The sequence below is a fragment of the Sciurus carolinensis genome, chromosome 9 (assembly GCF_902686445.1).
Source record: "Sciurus carolinensis chromosome 9, mSciCar1.2, whole genome shotgun sequence".
Classification (NCBI taxonomy): Eukaryota; Metazoa; Chordata; class Mammalia; order Rodentia; family Sciuridae; genus Sciurus; species Sciurus carolinensis.
This window is the reverse complement of record NC_062221.1, coordinates 57,368,558-57,384,527: the sequence shown is the minus strand read 5'-3', so window position 1 is coordinate 57,384,527 and position 15,970 is coordinate 57,368,558. Positions and strand designations below refer to the sequence as shown.

At 44.8% G+C, this 15,970-nt stretch overlaps 1 long non-coding RNA gene across 4 annotated transcripts in view; it reads right to left on the bottom strand.

Moving 5' to 3' along the window:
* Positions 1–1,394: 1,394 nt before the first annotated feature.
* The window catches only part of LOC124993451 (uncharacterized), a 31,714-nt gene continuing 17,138 nt past the window's right edge, over positions 1,395–15,970 (bottom strand). For all 4 annotated transcript variants that reach the window (XR_007110312.1, XR_007110311.1, XR_007110309.1 and 1 more), the window contains 2 exons: positions 2,694–2,875; positions 1,395–1,675 (listed from right to left, as the gene is read on the bottom strand). This is a non-coding gene — a long non-coding RNA (uncharacterized LOC124993451). The remainder of the gene's footprint in view (positions 1,676–2,693; positions 2,876–15,970) is intronic.

The following is a 15,970-nucleotide window of genomic DNA, read 5'->3' as shown; positions in this document are numbered from 1 at the left end:
CACACCAACATGGCCAGCTGTCCCCTCTAATGGGACAAACTTGGCATGTCCTGAATAGAAGTCCCCCTCTTCCTCCAGCATTCTTCTCCGCCTCAGGAAGGGGAAGCTCCATTCTTCCAGGTGGTTAGGCCAAACTGGCATCATTTTTTAGCTTTTTGTCTTCTGTCATGCCTCAGATTCACCAAGTCCAGATGCCCTGCTGACTCTACGCTTAAATGCATCTGAAATGGAAACCTTTCTCAACCTCTGTGCTGAGCTATCATCATCTCTCCCCTGAATTATCCTGAGGTCCTCTGAACTCGTCTCCCTACCTTGACCCTGGCACCTTGCTATCTTCCCACAGGTTCTTCTCTTCTGACTCTGAGAGCCCTTATGCCTCTGAGCTCCCTACCTCTCTCCTGCCTTCCCTCCAGTCACAGGGATCTTCCCTGGTCCTACAGTACCCAAGTTGCTGTCACCTCAACATCTTTCCGCTGGTGAGTCCCTCTGTCCAAAACACCATGCCCCCAGATTTCCATAGGGGTCACTTTCTTACCATTCCATTTCCACCCAAATATCGTTTCCTCAATAAGTTCTACCTGATTACCTGTTTAATATTGCAATCTCTGCTCCCAAGTGCTCCCCTCCTCTTCCCGACCCCATCACCTCCTAACATAACATACTTATTCGCTATGGTAATTATGCATGTTCTGTCTCTCTATGTCAGAGTGTAAGGACTGGTTTTTCTGTTTCACCTCTTTAAGTCCTCTGGGCAGGTGGTTTTCGGCTGCCGATCAGTTGCAGTCCGTTCACTTCCTTAAATATGTGCTGAATGAGTGAATAAGCAAATGAGTGAATATAAAATATTTAGAACAGGGTCTGACACCAAATAAATGGTTAAAAATCATGGGCCATCATCAGCGTTACCACCGTCCTTCAGATCAGATTTTGCAGCATAAAGATCTAGAACCTTGGTGGAAGACACCCCAGGAAGGAAGACACCCCAGGAAGGAAGACAATGGATGAGCGGGGAGGTTTGGGAATACGGGCAGGTTAATGAAGCTTGTCCAAGCCTCATTTATTTCCCGTTGACTTTGCTGGGCTCTTTCAGTTTCTGTCAAACTGCTCTCTTGTGCCAGCCTGGGATGGATCCCTTGGATCTACTCTGGCAGGACTCTGCTAAAATCACTGCTCTGCTTCTCAGGAGAACCACAGGCCCAATTTAGCTAGGAGGAAATAAAAATTAATAACCTCAAAGAAATCTCAGCCTATTTCTGCTCTTACCTCATTTCCAGGATTTTTTAGTCATTAAAAGTAAATAAAAGAATTAAGTCCAAACCTAAGAACTTCTAGCAGTTAATGCTACTAAACAAAGGGCAGGCAGATTCAGCATAGCCTGTATGATCGTTCTAATGATCAGTAGACAATCCAAATAATTGTTTAATAATTTTTGATGGAAAGGTTTACAAGGGAATTGACTTAGTGTTACAGACATTTTGCAGGGCCTCTCTGGCTGTGATTTTAAAATAGAGTAGGGTGCGAGGGTGAACGTGGGGAGGAGGGCGAGGAGGCCATCACAATCATCCTGCTGAGATGATGGTGGCCCCGATGCCGTGGAGTGGAAGAGGGGAGAAATGGCCAGGCTCAAGAAGCGTCACGGAGGTGGAGTCCTTCAGAATTTCATGACTGGCTGGACCTGTGGCACAAGGGGTCAAAAACAACAGCACGGTTAGGGGGCTGAGCTCCTAGAAGGACAGGGGAAGGCTAAGCTGGAGGGGAGCAGCTCACAGGACCTCGGGACACTATTGGAGGTCAGCCTTGTACATAAACATGGAGGTCCTTCATTCCAGACACGTTTTCCCATTGTCTTAGAAATAAGAGAAGGATCCATCCTCAGATCCTCACTCATTAATTCTTCCCTTCCTTGTCTTTTCACTCTGTCCAGGAAAATAAGTTTTTTGGACGATTTTCACAGGACATCAAAGTCAGCACTCATACCCACACTCTCTCCTGGGTGAACATTGCCCCTCACAGGAGGTCTGATCTGAAAGCCCCATGTCCATCGAAAGCCACCCAGTAAGGGGGCTGGGTATTTTGAGAGAGAGGAGTGGAGGAAAGACTAGGGGTAATATTTTCTACTTCTAAACACTTGGGATATGAAGGAGCCCTGTTCTCTAGCCTGGAGTCCTCTGGGCAGGTGGATTTCGGCTGCCGATCAGTTGCAGCCCATTCACTTACAGCTGCGACCCAGAGGCAGAGCCAATTCAGAGGAGGGGACTCTTGAAGATGAAGAAAAGTTAAGAGTGGGAAATGGGAATTCAGGGTCCTCCAACTCCTCATTACTAGAATTAATTCACTTTACCCACACAGTCTATAATTATGGAAATGTAGGACCATGTGAAGCAGCAGGACTCAATGGAAACCTTTATAGAGTGCTTGGGGTTATCCCTTTGCCTGGGAGACTCGGGACATTGTGGGGAAACAATGCATACAAAATAAAAGCGTGGTATGGCCAATGCCCAGGAGGGCTCACATGAGTTGCCCTGGCCAGGAGAGAGCCAGCGGCTCCAGTCTGTGACCCCGGAGAGCCTGCACAAGAGCAGTGTGGCAGCCCATAGTCAGAAGGGGGTTGTACTACAGAGCGTTTTCTGCTAAGTCAAGGTGCAGTCAAGGTGGTTCCTTAATAATTTCACCCTCACCCTCATCCTGTTTACCTTCTTAAAGAAGCAAAAGATATGGAATTCATGCTTCAGACTGCAAGTGTTGGCAACGCTGGGAAGGTCCATGAGCGTGCCAGGCAAGGGGGTCTCATACGCATTGTTTAATAGGTTGAGGACAGCCATCTCAGGATGTAGGGACCCACCTGCCTCTCAGACCACGAGAGGCCCGGGTCTTTCTGCAAACAGAGCAAAGGGAAACCAAAGAAGAAGGGAGTGAGTGACAGGAGAAGAGGTCACTGGAAAGCTCTGCTCTTCTGTGCTTCCCTGGAAGCAGAGATGAAGCCTTCACCGGGAAGCTTGCTGCTCTTTGGCACGCCAGCCATTTTAACTTCCTATAAAAGGTATTTGAAGCTTTGAAATGTTCCTCTATGGAAAGAAAATAGCTCTTTTCTATCAGGAAACTTGCTGTGGAATAGACACTTCAGAACGTGACATGAATGAGTGATTTGTGAAATGATGAGTGATTCTGACCAGGTAGCAGATCTCCAGTGCAGGGAAAGAAACTCAAATGCAAACTTCCAGTTTTGAAGTTGATGGGGGCTGCACTGAATCTTTATAGACATGTCACTTTGCTTCTCTATGCCTCAGTTTCTTCATCTGTGTAATGGACCAGAGGCTCCTCTGGTCTCTTTGGCAATAATTCAGTTCAGTCTGACAGCAGAGTGGAGGCTGGATCAGGAGACTCTAGCTGGGCGGTCAGGAGATGGGTTATGTTGAATTAACAATGAGTTGCCATTACTCTAACCTAAGGAAGACCAGATGTTGACCTGAGCACACTTAACATCAGCTAGGTACTGCTGCGTAATAAGTCACACTATAACTAACCATCCAGTGTTTTTCATAAATCTACAGGTCACCTTGGCTGGTTCTGCTGGACTCTGGGCTGAACTTGACCAGGTTTGACTGGTCACTATATGTGTGATTGGTCAGCTGGTAGGCTGGTGGGGACCCTGGTCAACTTTCTTCTACATGTCCGTCACTGCTCTCCAAGAGACTAGGCCAAAAATGCTCTCATGGCAGTGGCAGAGGTCCAAGAGAGAAACCAAGTGCTTATTAAAGCCTCTTGGCATTAGTTTTCTCCTATTACGAAATTGTCTCCATAAGTCTCATAGCCAAGCCCGAAGTACCAGTGAGAGGTACAACCAGAGGGCACGGATGCAGGGAGACACAGAGTTAAAGTGATCAATCCTCTACAAAGGTGGCCAAGGAGAGGACAAATGCAAGAACTGCTAGGGGAAAGGCAGAAGGTGGAAACCAGCTGTGACCTCCGCACACCTCGAAAACCTGGACTGCGAAAGGGGGTTTCAAGAAAAAAGAGGTTTCATTTTAGGTGAGTTGGAATTTGCCCTTGAATGAGGTAAGGCAGCCTCAAGCCTGCAGGACCAGGAAACAAGGTGAGACCTCGTCACCACTTTGCGCAGTGAGGTAGGGGACTGGTGTGGAAGATGAAAAGCCAGACGGGAAACAGGTTTTTTGGAAAGGGGAATTCAGAACTCCTCACTGCTTTTTCTGAAATTCATTCCTTGTTCCCTAGAAACATGTCTCATTGTGTACAGGTTGTAATTTTCTGTTTTATTTCCATCATTTTACACCCTACTGAATCAACTAGGCTAGAGAAAACAAGAGGTAAGGACCCCGCTCCAGCTGGGTCAGAGCATGAAGCTGGAGACCCAGCAAGCGGACACGGTGAGGGGTCGGAGGGAGAAACCCTGTGGGGATGAGGCTCGAAAGAGGCCCTGGGAAGCCAGACCAGCAACACCCTCTTGCCTGCGTTCTCTGTGTGATCACGCTTTCACACCCAAACCACAGGGAGGACTTTGTGTTCTGTTTGAACAATGATGGTCCCAGTGCCACCAAGTTATCTTCCCAGAGAAAGACTGCAAAGGAAGAAAGTGGGCAGGCAAGGCCTGTCAAGATCCATCAACTCTGTTTGGAGATACCTTCCTCATATTTGTGACATTTACAACCCTGAGTCTGTGTTTCCTGCCACAGGCATCCATAAAACCATTCAAACAAAAACAGAAGGAAGAGTATGTCACTAGAGTACTTCATAGTTAAGAGAAGGTGCTCCAATATGCTCCCTGTTTTGATTCTTTAACAACCCTGACTATCACCTCCATATCCACCATACTGGGGGCATTCATTGAGTGGCACATAAGAGCCAATTGATGTATACGTGTTAGATAAAGGAACTTTACAAGAAGAAGATAAGAGTCATAATCCCCATATCAGTGGCCCAAAGTCCCACAGTTAATAAATGGCAGCCAGGACCAGACTGAGACTCTTAATCTCAAGGCCATTCTCTTGTCCTATCATGCTTCTAGGTTACTAGCTTCAGAATGCAAAGAATCCTACAGGTGTGAGGGTCCAGAGCAGCTGTACAGAACAGAGAGAAGCAGGGGCTTCCCTGCAGAAGTCTCTGGGGCTTCCTGGACAAAGAAAGATCCACAAATAAGACTCAGCACAGAGCTGTGAACCCATAGCTGGCAGGAAGCCCCATTTCCTTTCCGTGCATCCAGGGCACATTCCCTGCAGGCCGGCTGGAGATATGTGTGGCTCTTTAGCCTCCCCTGCAGCAGAACTTCAGAATGCAGCCTCTCTCCAGGCCTGAGAAAAGCCAGGATCCAAAGGATGCCTCACTCTCTGAATACCATCACCTAAACAGTGGGACTCACCACCTCCGCTACTTCTTCTCCAGAGGCAATAACTAAGAGTCTAGTCTTACTACAAATTAGGAAGCCGCTGCTGGTGCTGCTGCCATACATAGCTGGTCGTGAAACATGACTACAAAACATTGGTTTCTTAAGGACTGAGAAAAACCCTAAGTCGTCTATAGTCTGGATCCCTGAACAAACAGTCTGAGGAAATGCTAAAACAACATGCAGATGATGAACATCCTGGAAGGGAGGGTTCATAAGGTTCATCAGATCCTCAGAAAGGTCTCTGATTCAAATCGGGCTTCATGACCATCTAGAATGACCTCTTCAGTTCCCCCAACTTCCCATTTTTGCCCAGAGCTCCAGGGATGGGAAGTGGGTTCTTGCAAGGCCACTGATACAGTTTCTTATGATCAATACCTGTTCCCGAGAGAGGGAAGAATAGGGAGTTGGTCCCACAGAGACCAGGACCGAGCTTCTCCTCCACATGTCCAGCACTTGGCACCTGAACCAGAGCTTCAGGATGAAAATACTAAGACAGTTTCCAAAACGTACAGGTAGGCATAAAAGGACTGCTTTTAAGTCTGCTTATCAAAAGACAACAAGTAACTAGTTTCATCGAGTCCACCAAAACACATTTTTTAAATGAGAACGTCTACCTGTATATTCCAGAGAGATTAGGGTGAAGCTGGTGGCACCCATCAGCCTCCAAATTCTAGCAGACTAGCCAGGAGAGGTATAATGGAGACAAAGGCCCAAGCTTGTACTGAAATACTCTGCTGCCATCTGGTGGTCACAACTTGTTACTGCACCTTTCACCAGGTTGCTGTGTTCTGATCTTTTCAAGAATCCCCCAGCTGAAGTTGGAGTCCCCCCTTTTCCTACTTGTGAGTCCGGGCTTAGGCCTTGTGTGATCAGCATGTCACACTACTTTCCAATGACAGAGCCCAGTGGACTTAGGCCTTCCCTCTTATTCCAGAACTCTTTTCAACTCTGCACAATGCATTTCCTCCCCACCATGTGATCAGTACTGACTTTCACTTAACAAGAGACACTTGATCCAGAAAGCATTCACATTCTATCCCCCAGGGCCTGTCCTGGAGCCTCACACCCATGCACCAATGAGTGGTTATCACCCCTCACCCAGGAAAACATGCCTTTGGGTCAACGGCCTCCTTGCACACCTGCCTTCCTGTTCTGTTCTGTGCTGAGCCTGGAGAGAAGAAGATGTGATCACATCATACTGCGCTCATTGCTGATAGGAGACCCAGTACTGAGCAAAAACCTTACACAGGTGCCCTACAGGCAAAGAGAACACACTAGGCTCAAGCTGTGAAGCTGACAACAGTTTCTAAGATTTGAAGGTGAGTTTAGATGAAACTTGGTGGAGTGCATTTTGGCAATAGAAACAGCCAGGCTCAGAGATGTGAGTGGACAGGTGTGTTAAGTGTGTACCTGGAGTACAGACTACATTCAAAAGTTCAAGAGACAATCCAGGAACTGTGCAAGGGCCAAATCACAAAAGGTACTTAGCCAGAATATGGAGGTTAGGGATCAGATCCCCATGAAGGATTTTTAAGAAGACAGTAATGATGGTGGGACTGCAAATTGGTGCAACCACTCTGGAAAGCAGTATGGAGATTCCTCAGAAAACTTAGAATGAAACCATTTGACCCAGTTATCTCACTCCTTGGCATAGACCCAAAGGACTTAAAATCAGCATATTACAGTGATGCAACCACATCAATGTTTATAGCAGCTCAATTCACAATAGCTAAGCTTTGGAACCAACCTAGGTGCTGTGCCCTTCAGTAGAGGAATGGATAAAGAAAATAGGGTATATATACACAATGGACTATTACTCAACATAAAGAAGAATGAAATTATTGTATTTGTCAGTAAATGAACGGAACTGGAGACTATCAGGTTAAGTGAAACAAACCAATCCCCAAAAGACCAAAGTCCAAAAGTTCTCTCTGATACATGGATGCTGACTCACAGTGTGAGGCAGGGTGAGTGGAGAATCACCAAATTGGTCAGTGGGAATGGGGGGAAGGAAGGCAGGGTGGGAATGGGAAAGACAGTAGAATGAATAGGACATAACTTTTTTATGTTCATATATGAATATATGACCTGTGTAACTCCACATCATGTTCAACCACAAGAATGGGAAGTTATGCTCCATGTACGTGTAATATGTCATTATGCATTGTACTGTCATGTAGGACCAAAGAACAAATACATATATATGAGACATATATAAGTAAAACAAATACATATATAAATATATATATATATATATATACACATATGTGTGTGTCTAAATAAATAAAAGCAAAAACATCATCAATGGAGAAAAAAAGATGAATCACAGATTGGGAAAAAGTCTCTGCAAAGCATATATTTGATAAAGAACTTATCTGGAAAAATAAAGAAAGAAAGAAAGAAAGAAAGAAGACAGCAATGAGATGGGGCGTAGGCAGCAATGGAGATGATGGGCCGGCAAACACCAAAGAACATGGCCCAGGGGTGGCGTCTCCTGGAAAGGTGGCTTACGATGCAGACTCCCAGGCCTCCGCCAGAGGATCTGGACAAGGGCCCGGGACATGCCAGCATCGCTCAGGAAGCTCTTCGGGTGCTTCTTGTACAGATGGGTCTTAGAGAAGCACCGAGAAGAGTGGGAGGCGGGGAGCCCAGGACGGAAGGCAGTGGGTCAGGGATGGGGAGTGAAAGGGCCAAAGAGAAGCCGTCCGCGGTGTGGGAAGGCAAGGGCCAAGCAGTGCCCCAAACTGAAGAAAGATTGTTTTAAGAAGGAGAAAAGAGTCCACGAAAAAGTTAAATTAGCTATGAGCAGGAAATGGGTTGATTGATTTGGGTAACCACTGGGTCCTAATGTTGTCTGGGACAAAGGCCAGACAAGAGAGGGTAGGAAGCCGCCAGAGAAGAGGAACACCGAGCTTAGGAGAAGCGCCTCTCTCCAGACGCTTGACGGGGAGAAAGCGAGGAGCGCGGGCTGGATGGGGCGGGAGGTGCCGGGCTGGAGAAGGGTTTGGTGTTCCAGGCGTGAAGGTGCAGCGTCTTCCTGTGCCTGGAGGCTGAGCAGGCCGAGCCACACAGCAGATGCAGGACTCGGGGTGCAGGACTGGAGAAGACAAGCTCCTGAGGACCAGAGGTGGGGAAGGAGTCCGGAGCCCCCAGGGAGGAGGAGGACCCTTCCCGAGGCAGGTGGGTAGAACAGGGAACGTGGGAGTGGAAGTAGGTTTGCAGGTTGAGTAAAGGTGGAGAAAACACAAATGTCCAGACGACAAAAGCTCTCTGGGTAGAATTTGAGTTGATATAAATCTGGGAGAAATAGTGGGTAGGTTAAACGACTGTGTGAGGATTCAAAAATACCTAAGACTCTGGAGGGAAGGCTACTAACTGGCTTAGTCAAACCCACTTCCATGGTCTAACTGTAAACTCCACAGCTAGTGCGGTATTGCTGTTGTTGTTGCTCTGGGGATTGAACCCAAGGACACTTTACCACTGAGCCACATCCTCAGTCCTTTTAGACTTTATTTTGAGACCGGGTCACTAAGTTGCTTAGGCCCTTGTTAAGTTGTTGAGTCTGGCCTTGAATTTGCAATCCTCCTGCCTCAGCCTCCTCTGCCATTGATTTTAAAATTATCATGTGAAAATAATTAAATTGCCAGGGACAGTGGCACACGCCTGTAATCCCAGCAGCTCAGGAAGCTGAGGCAGGAGGATCATGAGTTCAAAGCCAGCCTCAGCAATTTAGTGAGGCCCTAAGCAACGCAGTGAGACTCTGTCTCTAAATAAAATATAAAAAAGGGCTGAGGATGTGGCTCAGTGGTTAAGCCTCCCTGAATTTAATGCCCAGTACCAAAAAAAAAAAAAGAAAAAGAAAGAAAAGAAATAGTTAAACTAACTGTGGAATTAACCCAAATGCCTGTCAATAGATAAATGAGTTAAGAAATTGTGGTGTGTGTGTGTGTGTGTGTGTATACGTGTGCATATATATTCAGATATTCATAGATAAATATATAAATTTATATAAATATATATATTCATAGATAAATATAAATATATATGTATATATATATATATATATACATATATATATATATAATAGAGTTCTACTTGGCCATAAAAAAGAATTTGCTGGTAAATGGATAGAAATGGAGAATATCATGCTAGGTAAAATTAATCAAACTCAGAAACTCAAAGATCAAATGTTTTCTCTCATATACTAGAGTAAAATAAAGGAAAAGGAGAAAGAAGGATAGGATGACATAAAGGATCAATCAAATATAAATTAATAGACGAGCAAAAGGTAGTCTAGTAAAGATGGAGAAGGGGAGAGGGGAGGGGGCCTGGGAGGAAAAGGGCGTCATGAACTGAAATTGACTTCCGTGCTTGTGTGAGTTTGTTGGGATGAGCCCAACTACTATTTGTAATTATAAGGCTCTAATTTTTTTAAAAAAAAAATTTTAAAGAAAAAATAAAAGCAAGGTGAAATTGGGTTGGCAACAATTGAAAAAACTGGTATGTGTAAGTACAGGAGGCTGATGGGACCTAACAGCAGCCAACAACTAAAAGAATGAATGAATGGTGTACCCCATTTGACTGAAAGCATGATGGGGCTCATAAAGGCTATGAATTCAAGGGTTCTGTGTGGGTTCTCAGTTGGCAGATTCGAGCCCACCCTGTTCCTCCCTCCTTTCTAAAGAGACGAAGGTGAAGCGATGACAAGGTGTCACTGTGGAGACAACTCAGCCTACGCTCCGCTTTGTACATTTTTTTAAAAAGACATGTATTTGCTAGCGTTGGTATTTTAGCCACAGTTGGAAACTAGCTTTCTGTGATCTATCTCAGAACTGATTCCAGCAAAAGATGTGACCACGAAAGAGGCTCAGACACATCCCTGACTTTGTAAGAATAGAAACCTAAGACCCCACTCCCTATCATATTGGGAGATTCTGATTGCCTAGGTCTGGGTGGGGCTCCCTGAATCATCCTGATGGCCAGTTAGGTTTGGGATACTCAGCTGGTTAAGAGACAGGTGAACTAGATTGCAGGCCATGGGTTCTCATCCTCAGCACGCTCCACAGACATTCAGAACCATCAGATCGGGCCTTCGGTGAACATAACAAACTTACACACTTGAAACCCTGACTAATGATGGTCTATTAGGGGCATTGGTTGATATTTATGTAAAAATGTAGAGAACCAGACACTGCCGTCTTAGCTGCTCAGGAGACTGAGGCAGAAGGTCAATCCCTTGAGCCCAGAAAGTCAGAATGTATCTCAAAAACACTGACAAAAAAAAAAAGGAAAAGTTACTTAGATTTATAACACTTTTTCTTAAAAAATTTAGTTTTCAAAATAAGTCTGATCAGTATAATCTATACCTATTCTTTTTTTTTTTTAGTGTTTTAAAGTGACCAGTCATTTTGCAAATGACATCTATGTATAATGATGTGAAGAGAAACTAGTAAAGTAGTAAAGGAGGTTGAGAACTAATTCATTGTATCTAGAGCACACACTGCAAATGAACAAATCATTTATTATCTTGACCCTTTAGGTTTAAATTTTTCTAGTTGTTGTAAGTCCTTGAGCTATAATTTACATACCATTAAGTTTTTCTACTATGTGTATAATTTGAGGGATTTTAGTAAATGGACAAAGCCATGCAAACATCACCACAGTTTCAGACTCTTACATTGCCCCACAAAGCTCTCCCAACCTCCTGTTTATAGTCTTTCAATGCCAGCAAACTTCTGATCTGCTTTTTGTCTCTATTGTTTTGCTTTACTAGAAATTTCATATAAATGGAACCATAAAATATTTAGTCTTTTGTTTTTGGCTTCTTTTGCTTAACATAATGTCTGTGAAAATCATCCCTATTGTTACATGTATACATAATTCATTCCTTATTTTTAGCTTTTAGACTTTGCAATGCATTTTTAATCAATTTTTGTACATCATGTGAAGTGTCTAAGTTTATGTACTTATGTACATATGCATTTATTTTCACATATGGATATCCAGTTGTCCCACCACCATTCAAAAAGACTGTCATTCCCTATCGTATTACTCTGGCACCTTGATGGAAATCAACACACCATAAATGAGTGGGCTTATTTCTAGACTCTCTTCTGTTCCACTGATCTACATGTTTGTCCCCATAGGAAGGGTAAGTATTGGTTTATGAAACCATTGTTTCTGTTGCATATACTAAGTTGGTCTGTGAATTGTATCTCTTATTGAGGATCATGGTAACAATATTTTTTGAATTATATTTGTCTAGGCAGTGCTGAATAATATTCATAATGAAACATAAAATAGAGTCCAAGTATAAATATTTTTACTTTTTTTTTTTTTTTTTTGGTACTGGGGATTGAACTCAGGGGCTCTCGTCCACTGAGCCACATCCCCAGCCCTATTTTGTATTTTATTTAGAGAAAGGGTCTCACTGAGTTACTTAGTACCTCACCATTGCTGAAGCTGGTTTTGAACTCACAATTCTCCTGTTCCAGCCTCCTGAGACTCTGGGATTACAGGTGTATGCCCAGCAAGTTCAAGAATAAATAGACTATTGGGACCCATGAAGATCATGGAACAGAGTACAGACTCAGGCTTTGCAAAAGGGGAAACCGAGGCACACAGGGAGGAAGCAGAAAGCAAGCCCAGGTTCCCTTTTCCCTGGAAGGCCCATCTTCCCCTTGCACAGTGCCTCGTTCGCCTTCAGCAACCCTTCGAGCTGTTTCCCCCTCAGGAAGGTCCTGCAGCAGAACTGGCAGAGCTCCCGTGGCACAGGGCTGGGTGGTGGCCCACAGTGCTCCTGTCCTGCCCCATCTTCCAACTCACCTCTGAGCCTCACTGAAAGTCTCCTGGATACTGCAGCACCTGGCAGATCCAGCCCCAGACAACTGCACCCTTTGCTCCTACCCACTCCTTCTACAGGGTGGAGGAGTTGGCTTTCCTTCAGGGACTCTTTTAAGAATGGAAAAAACGTGTAGCAGAGCCATCGACGTCAAATGGCTCTTACACAATGGTGGCATTTTGCTGAGAATTATGTAAATAGCCCAGGAACATATAAATTGAATTTTCCCCAACTTGCTCAGCAATGCAATAAGTCAGGGCTTGGAAGAGAGGCTGGCGCTTAGCATTGGCACCCAAAACACTCAAAAGAGTTGTCATCTTCCCATCCCCAGAGCCTTCTTACCCTGGAGGACTCTGGTTCCTCTCAAGTTCCAAGGGCTCCTGCAGAGCGGTGACCAGCTTGGCTCTATCCCTAACAGGCTGGCCTTGCACATGACAGCAAGAATCCCAGGCAGGCCTCCACCTCCCTTCAGAGGAAGTCAATGCCTGCTGCTTCTCCAGCAGGGCAGCATGCATGTCTGCATTAGTTCATTCACTCAGGCACCCATTTGGCGGGTACTCACGGAGCACTGTGTTGAGGGCAGGAATACAGCAGCAAACACAGAAACCGAGTTCTACTCTCAAGTCCAAAGTTGCTGGATGGGTTGAGTTCCCAGCACTGAAGGTGTATAGCACAGATCGACTGAAACTCAGCATCAGATGAAGAATTGGGTGGTTGACCTTCAAGAACTCTCCCAAGGCAAGGTTTCAGTGTGGGAGGGATTCGTCTCTGCCCCTGCTCCCCTCCCACCTCCTCTCACCAGCGTAGGTGTCTGGTGTCACCTGCAGGAGCCAGGTGTCAGAGGTTCTGTGGTGGTCCCCGGAGAAGCAATGACTGATCCTAGAGAAGCAGATGCCACTTTCCTGTCTGAGAAAAACCCTCCTCACTATCATTTCTCTTTATTTTCCGGCTTCTCTGTTTCCTCAGAGGAGATTTGAGAACTTTCTCCAGAGTGAGGATGAATCAGAAGAATAAAACCAGAGCATAAATACAGAAGTTCTAGATCAGATGTCTTCATCGGGGAAACTTGCGCAAAGCCACACAGGAGTGCTGTGTGTTTTTTCTTATAACCGAATGCAAATCTACAATTTACCTCAAAATAAAAAATATAAATGCCCACAAGTTCTTAATAGTTATACCATGGTACAAAATATGTTACCATTACAGGAAGAAGAGAGGGAATGTAAGGAAACTTTTCCTTAAATCCAAAAAATCTTTAACATAAAAATTTTTTAATTTCTTTTTTTTTTTTTTGAAAATGCAGACAATATTTATTAATAAAGTAGAGGGGAGTACTGGATTAGGAGTTGTAGATGTGGACCTTCCAGATTTCCCATCTGCAACATGAAATTGTTCAACAAGATGATCTCGTCCCCTTCCTCATGTGCAATCTATCCCACGCGTGGTCCATTCTGTGGTCCTACATCTAAATCTCTCCTCCCCTCTTCATCTTCTTTCAAAGCTAACTTTTCAGAGTCCCCATAAAAAATGAAGGAATAAATAACACTTACTTTATCAAATCGTCAGGCTAAAAATCAAAGGAACAATAGATTCCAGGAGCCTGGCCCACATTAGGTGCTCAGTAAACATCATGTCCTTGCCCCTGTCCCCCTCCCTCTTCACAAAGCACAATTCAGCTATTCAAGCACCTCCCTGCGCCTCAGCTCCCAGTCCCCAGAGCCAGCATACAGTCAGCCTTTGATAGAAACTTGAAAGGTCCTGCGGGTGCTTGGCAAGATGCAAAGTGGATGCTGGGGCCCTCTGCTTCCTTTTACATTGTTTCCTTAGAACAGCCGTTTGCAAACTTGAGTGTGCCTTAGAATTGCCTGGGGACCTTGTAAAAACACCCGTTGCTGGGTCACATCCCCAGAGTTCTCATTCCACACACAGATCTGGAGTGGGATCGTGTGAATTTGTGTTTCTAGCAAGTTCCCAGGTGGTGCTTATAGTGCTTGAACCCAGAGGACGGCTACCTTCCCAGGTCTCAGAGAGAAAGCAGACTTCTGGGGAGCTTGGCGATAGGGTTGGAAGCAGGAGCTCTGGGCAAAGGAACTGGGGACCCAAGTCCAGGGAGAGAGTGAGCTGGGGTACCTGTTATGGTTTGCATGTGAGGTGTTCCCCAAAGGCTCACATCTGAGACAATGCCAAGAAGGTTCAGAGGAGAAATGGCTGGGTTGTTAAGAATCTTAACCCAATCAATGCATTAATCCCCTCATAAGGATTAACTGAGTGGTAACTGAAGTGATGGGTGTGGCTAGAGGAGGTGGGAATTGGGGCGTGGCTTTGGGTATATATTTGAGACCTCTCTCTGTTTTCTGATCATCATGTGAGATGCTTCCCTCCACCACATTCCTCCACCATGATGTTCTGCCTCACCTTGAGCCCCAAGCAATGGAGTCAACCCTCTATGGACTAAGACCTCTGAAACTGAGTCCTCAAATAAACTTTTTCTCCTCTACCATTGTGCTGGTCAGATCTTTTAGTCACAACCGCAAAAAAACTGACCAAAATGGTACCCCAGAGAGAAATGGTGGAGGAAGTAGATCAGCGTTTTTTCTTTTTTTCCCTTCTGACCCACAATACACAGACCCCACACACATACACAGGCCCCACCCCTAAGAAGCTCCTGAGCCCAGGTGAGTTTGGGACTCAGATACAGAAAGGTAAAGATAGGGGTCAGGCTGAAGTGTTGGCTTTAAGGGCAGGAGGAAGGAAAGGGAGGAGTGGAGGAAAACCTCAAAAGCCAGCATGCACAAGCTGGGAGGGACATGACAACTTGGTCAGTTCCAGACCGGGTTGCTGGGGGAAATGTTCCTGGGTGGTATGGGGAATTGCGCAAGCCTGTGGCTGTATCTGTCAACACCCATTCGTTGTAGTGGAAAAGGAGGAAAAGGAGGTAAAAAATGAATAAGAATAGCTAACGTTTATTAGGCATTTAAGTAAGTGCCTGGCTGTATGCTAAGTACTTCACACATTCTGTCTTCATGAAGTGGGTGTGGTCCCCCTTCATTCATGGCAACTGAGTGTTACACAGGTATCCAAAGCTGGCATCAGACCCTGCTTCCTAACTTTCTGGGCTCTGACTTTTCCTATAAGCTTTGTGACTTTCAGCAAATTCATTTGAGCCTCAGTTCCTCTGCCAGCAAAAGAAATATGGCAAGCATTCCCAGAGGATTTTGAGACTCCGATAAAATAGCAAGTAGAACTACTAAGCAAAATGCATGTTGTTATATGAATTTCAAACACCAACCTAATGTATCACAAGGACACACTTAGAGATCTTACATTTAACCCTGGACATCACTGAGTTAACATTTTCATCCTGTTTTAAATAAAACCATTACTCACCAGTGTAACTAATGTTTTATTATTACTAATTCCAGAGCCATTATACCATGGAGCCTGACTTTGAAAAGAATTTAATTGAAGACCAAAACATGCTCAAATGCCTGTTTTATAAATAATTTCTGTTCTAAATTCTAACTTGGTACGAAAAGTTATTTTGGTACATTTAATTTTTCAATGGGTGATATCCAGTGTTTTCATTGTATCTCTGTGGAGAATGCTGAAATGTGCAGAAAAGTAATGGTAACAGTTGTTCACATTTGTACAGTGTCAAAGAGCAGGCAGGGCAGTGACTGGAGTTTCCTCAGTATCGATTTGGAAACAGCTCAGGCCAATTACAAGGG